Genomic DNA, 5,603 nt, shown 5'->3' on the forward strand with positions numbered 1-5,603 from the left:
GTGTGTGTGGTAGTGGGCATATATATGTGATTGAATTAGCTTGTAATTGTTGTTGCCATATTGTCTGTATCATCACTAACAAGAATTATTATAATAATTTTATTATATTTAGTGTTATTATTATTATTGGGAGATTATTATTGCAATGATTATGCATATTGTTATTGTCATTATCATTAATATTACCATTATTCTATTAGGGTTGTCGTTGTTGTTATGGTAATAGTTAGTAATATCACTATTAGTAGTTTACCATTTTATAAATTATTTTATTACTATTTTAATCCACTATTACTCAGTCGACAATCAATCATATAATAGCTGTTACTATATACTGTTGGTATTTTTGTATTATTAATAACATTATCACTATTATATTACCATCATCATTATCATATTTTATTATGAAAATTGTAATGATTATGGGTTTTATTGTTGTTATTATTACTATCCAGTGGTATCATCTATGTTATTGTATTATTTCATCATCGAAATGTGTTCATGACTTTTAGATACACACACAAAAACACACACACCACACAACACACACACACAAACACACACACACAAACACACAACAAACACACACACACACCAACACACACACACACACACAACACACACACACACACACTCAACTTCACACTCTCTCTCTGTAACCCAAGCTGATATATGTGATGTTACATATACATAGTATGCATATATACCTCTAACACCTACACCTACAGAGAAGAGACAGAGAGAGAGAGGAGAGAGACAGACAGACAGATAGGACAGACAGACAGACAGACAGACGACAGACAGACAGACAGACAGACAGACAGACAGGACAGAGAGAAATATCACGGGATGAACTAACTTGCCATCGCGGTGTTCCGTGTTATCACCAGTAACTCAGAAAACTTTCTCCAATGAAAACCATAAGTGTCCATGGGGGAGGCTGGGCGGCCTCTCCCCCTCCCTCCCCCAAGATCTTTCTCACCTTATGGTCTGCTGACCCCCTTCGCCCCCAGGGCACGATATTTGTTTTTCATTTTACTTAATTATATATAAAGGTCAAGTTAATATATATATATATATATATATATATATATATATTATATATATATATATATATATATATTTTTTTTTTTTTGTTTTTTTTTTTTTCAAGTTTTGCTCACTGCGCTCGCCTTCCCCCCCCCCCCCCTCAAGAAACAGCTGCAAATGCGCCTATGAATGAAAAACCTAGCCCTCCTGGTCGTGAATCTAACCACAGAAAATGGGTATACAGAAGGACAACAACAAACAACAACATACAATATAACCCAGCACGCTCTCTACAAACTAGACCCACGGATGAGGCGTGTCATATGCTTCTTTCTCCTAATTTGTAGTTCTTACAACTAAATTGAAAATTCTGATCCTAAACCACATGCAAGGTACGTCACCAAACCGGAAGATCTATAACACCAACAATAACAGCAGCACTAGCAAAAATGAGTTTCAAAATCTTTTGTTATTGGACATAATAATTACTGCGGATGGCCAGGTGTCCATTTAATACAAAAGGAAATTCCTTGATCTAGAGAGTTGTGTAAAAAAAAAAAAAAAAAAAAAAAAAAAAAAAAAAATCCTAACCAGAAACCGGTAATGTCACTGAGTAAAGCCATATATTTGTTCTTTCCATTTTTTAATTTTTTTTTTTTTCCTCATTTTTCTGCCGTGCCTGGTCACTTTTACTGTATATGATTAGCTACGAACACACCTATATCGTAGGGTCGTTACAAATATCGTCTTCATCAGCCATATTCACATCCCTTGAAAAAAAAAGTGAGAATGCCTGTTGAATTTTGACATTAGTAAACAAAAAATCGTGATAGTGATATATCCAGTAACTCCTTGTCCTAAGATATATGAAGGAGTAAGACATGCTTGCAATACTGTCGAAGCAAGGAGTATCTAAACGTGAACACTTTTCAGAGGAGATTTTTGCTGGCCTTTGAAGACGGTTGTATTGTAATTACTATGGAGCCTCTATCTCAAGTAACAATGTGTATCACTATAATAGGTGTACGTTTTTTTTTTTTTTTTTATGAATTTATAGAAATTCACTCATCAACTGCCCGTGCATATTTACAGCATAATGCCATGGGTTTCGGGGGGGGGGAGGGAATGCAAAAATACAATGGCTTTTGATTTTAGCTGTTGACGCCAGATGATTTTAAGTACATCAGTCAATTGAGCTAGCTCAATAACATGTGTTTTAAGTATAAACCAAGGGGCGGTTGATTACTGCTTTCATGTTGCCTTGCATTAACCATAACTAGGGTTTCATTAAAATCATTTAGACCTACTATAGCCTATTATCCCCCAGTGTAAGATATGGGTGCTAGAGAATAATTTTGCATGGGGATCGCTGGCAGTTCGCGGATTCGAAATACAGGAAACTTATATTACTTGCTTGTGTTTTGGGATTCAAGGACTGCGTTCTTGGAGAACACCATAAACATTATTAACATCATCTCGTTGAGGATTGGGTATCTTCTAAATCACTAATCGCTATCACACGTGAAGCATTGAATAATAGCCATTCGTGAACCACTTAATTACTAATTGTATCACCCTCTATCAAGGTCATAGTAACACAGGTTCGGCAGAGGTACATCAATTTTCGGACTCGATTATAAAGGGAGACAATCGAGTAAGTTGGTATTGGTTCGTCAGACTCTGTAGTGTTAATTGCTAGTTAGAATAATTTTTGGCTATGAGAAGACATACGAGCATTAATCTCTAACTAAAATGATAAACTTTTTATTCCTACTCTATTCTCTATTTTTTTATAACTGTTGTGGTAGATTTTAATGGTTTGGCAATTCTACACTTGGACTAGTTTATCTCGTTATGATACCCAGTCGGCTAAGGCTGGGCAGTCCTTGTGTTGCTGCTGACAGTTGTCGTTGTTTCCGCTGGAGGATCGGGGGATTGCTGATCTCGGTTTATACATACATTGAGATTAGCGAAGATCGAGCTTCGCCCGGGCCCTTCCATTGTAAATGGCCAGGCGTGTCGGCTTTTTATGGCTGTCTCATATGTTCTGTGACACCCAATGCTTTAACGTGGTGACGGGATTGCCAGCAGGCGCTCTGCCGCCTGATGTAAGCATTCAGCGTAACTCTTTCCAGACTGGTGCGCTGTTGTGGGGGGTCCCTGTTTCAGAAATTGTGTATGCTCACAACTCTATAAGTAATGTACCAGGTTGGCGTTCGGCTCTCCCCAAGGCATGCAACACCTTCCTGCATAGTCAATTGTTTCTATGTATTTGCCATGCGCAATGGTAACCTAGTTCTGATTCTGTGAGGTGCCTGTGGGAGAGGAATCTCGTTTCTCTTTGTGAAGCTGCAGGAGGAAGGCACGAGCTGTGTATTACACTTGTACCTTATGATTGTTCAGCTTGGTGTATGATATGGGATTTGGGGGATACCCCTGCCAATGTCAGCGAGTCTGTCAGCAAGCTCATTCCCTCTGATGCCTATGTGACTGGGCGACACAGTTATGGAATATTCTCTAACCTGAGCACGAATCCTCTGTGCTATGGTGAGACAGGTGGTCAGGAAGTAGATGTTGTTCGTGGGTGAGTTTGGCTGTAGAAAGTGGCTGCTTGATTCTGTATGTTATGACCCATGTGTCCCTTCCCTCAGGGAAACCATGGGTAGGACTCCCATGATCGCAAATGCCTCTGCCTGTAATGAGAGGCGTTGTCTGTAACCTAATGGATTGTGTGGCATCACTTGCTGCAAAACCGGCGCCTGTAGTGTTGGCTAAAGTGATCGACTGATCAATCTGTGAAGTATTCTACTACCCGGAGGTGGAGGTTGCAAGACCTCTCGGTTTCTGCCCTTTAGATATAGACATGGTGATTGATTCTTTCTCCTTGCCAAGCTCAAACAGAGAAACTCGGATCAAGGTTTGTGCCCACGGCAGGTTTCAATAAAGTCAGGGTGGGGGGAAGTCCATGCCCTTGGTAAGTATTTGTTTTGAGTAAATAGAGTATCAACACGGCGGGCTGTGGAGACAAGCCGGATTGTGATCTTGTTCTAGGCATCTGAGTATTTTTGACTAAGCTTGTGTTCCTGGGAGCCGGATGACTGTGATAAGGAATTATGCTGCAATTTAGACCAATCATGAGTCCGGGGAGGAAGGTTTGCCTCCATGAGGAGGTTTGAGACCTTGTCCACTTTGGGGCAACCCAGAATGATCCTGCAGCTTCATTATGAACTGTCTCCAATTTTTCTCTTAATTGTCTGTGGCAATCAGGGTGACAGAGCATAGTCCACAATGGCTGAACGCATGTACACAGTATGATCTTAGTACTTTATGTCTGGTTCCTATGTGTTTCCCAGTATTGCTCTCATGACAGACAGTCTTGTTTTGGTCTGGTCAACCAGAACGGACCTCCTTATAAAAAGGTCAATCCAAGACCTGGACCCACTCTAATTCCATTACCAGGATATTCAGACTTGTTTCCTTGAACATGTCTCAGATCCATGGCTTTGATTTGGCCTGATGAGATCTTTTAGTTCTGTCCTACACACTCCTCAGATTACAAAGTCCAGGCAAGCACTGGGCTCTACTTAGGCAGGTGGTATATGTGGAGATGATTGCAAGAACGTCTACATAGGGAGATGAATCTTGCACCCCACTGGGAGGTATATGTTGAGGGTACAGGACATTAGGGTGTTAAATAGGGCTGTACTGAGGACCCCACCCTTTTGGCATCCATTTTCTAGTGGCAGGTTCTGTGAAGGTGACCTTGAATCGGACTCTGGTTTTTTTTTCCCTTTGGGGAATCTGGGGGGGGGGTTTTTTTAAATTTGGGGTTTTGTTTGCCCCCTTCCAAAAATTTGGAATAAAATTTTGGATGGTTTTGGTTTATTTTTTTGGGGTGCTTATCTCTTTGGGGATTGTTTTGCGTGGGGTTTAGTGCCCACAGGTATGGGTGGGTGCTAAAGTCCCGGAATCATGAGGGAGCCGGAGGCTCCCCAGTCGGCTAAGGACTGGGGGAACCTTTTGGGGCTCGCTGTTTCTTGTTTTGGTTGGGTCAACCCAGTCTGGACCTCCCTTCTTGTAGGAAGGGGCCGGTCTATCCTTCCCCAAAGGGAAGGGAAGTCCTGAACCCATTCCCAAATCCATTCCCTGGATTTTCAGACTTGTGCCTTGAACTTTTTTAAAAAAGGGCTGGCTTTGGGTTTGGGGTGCAGAATCTTTTGTCTTTTCCCACAAAAATTTCCCCAACACGAGGGCAGAAAAGCGGGGGGTTTTTTTAGGCAGTAAAGTCAGTGGAGATGTGCAAGGTTGTCTGTTAAAGTGATCTTTTCAACCCCACGGGAGGTTTTGTTTGGGGTACGGACTTAAAGTGTAAAAGGGCTGGATTGAGAACCCCACCCTGTGGCTTTCATTTTTTAGGGGTATGTGCTGTGATAGGGGACCTTGAAAATTTGCTCTGGCTTCCTTTCCTAAAATGCACCTATCCAAGCCAAGGCTTCCCTGATTCCCTTCGGATCAGGCTCTCCTAATGGCAAGGACTTGCTTTATTCAAAGCCTTCTCCGGGCCCAAGGAATAC

This window comes from Penaeus monodon, unplaced genomic scaffold, assembly GCF_015228065.2.
Source record: "Penaeus monodon isolate SGIC_2016 unplaced genomic scaffold, NSTDA_Pmon_1 PmonScaffold_981, whole genome shotgun sequence".
In the NCBI taxonomy this organism is placed as follows: domain Eukaryota; kingdom Metazoa; phylum Arthropoda; class Malacostraca; order Decapoda; family Penaeidae; genus Penaeus; species Penaeus monodon.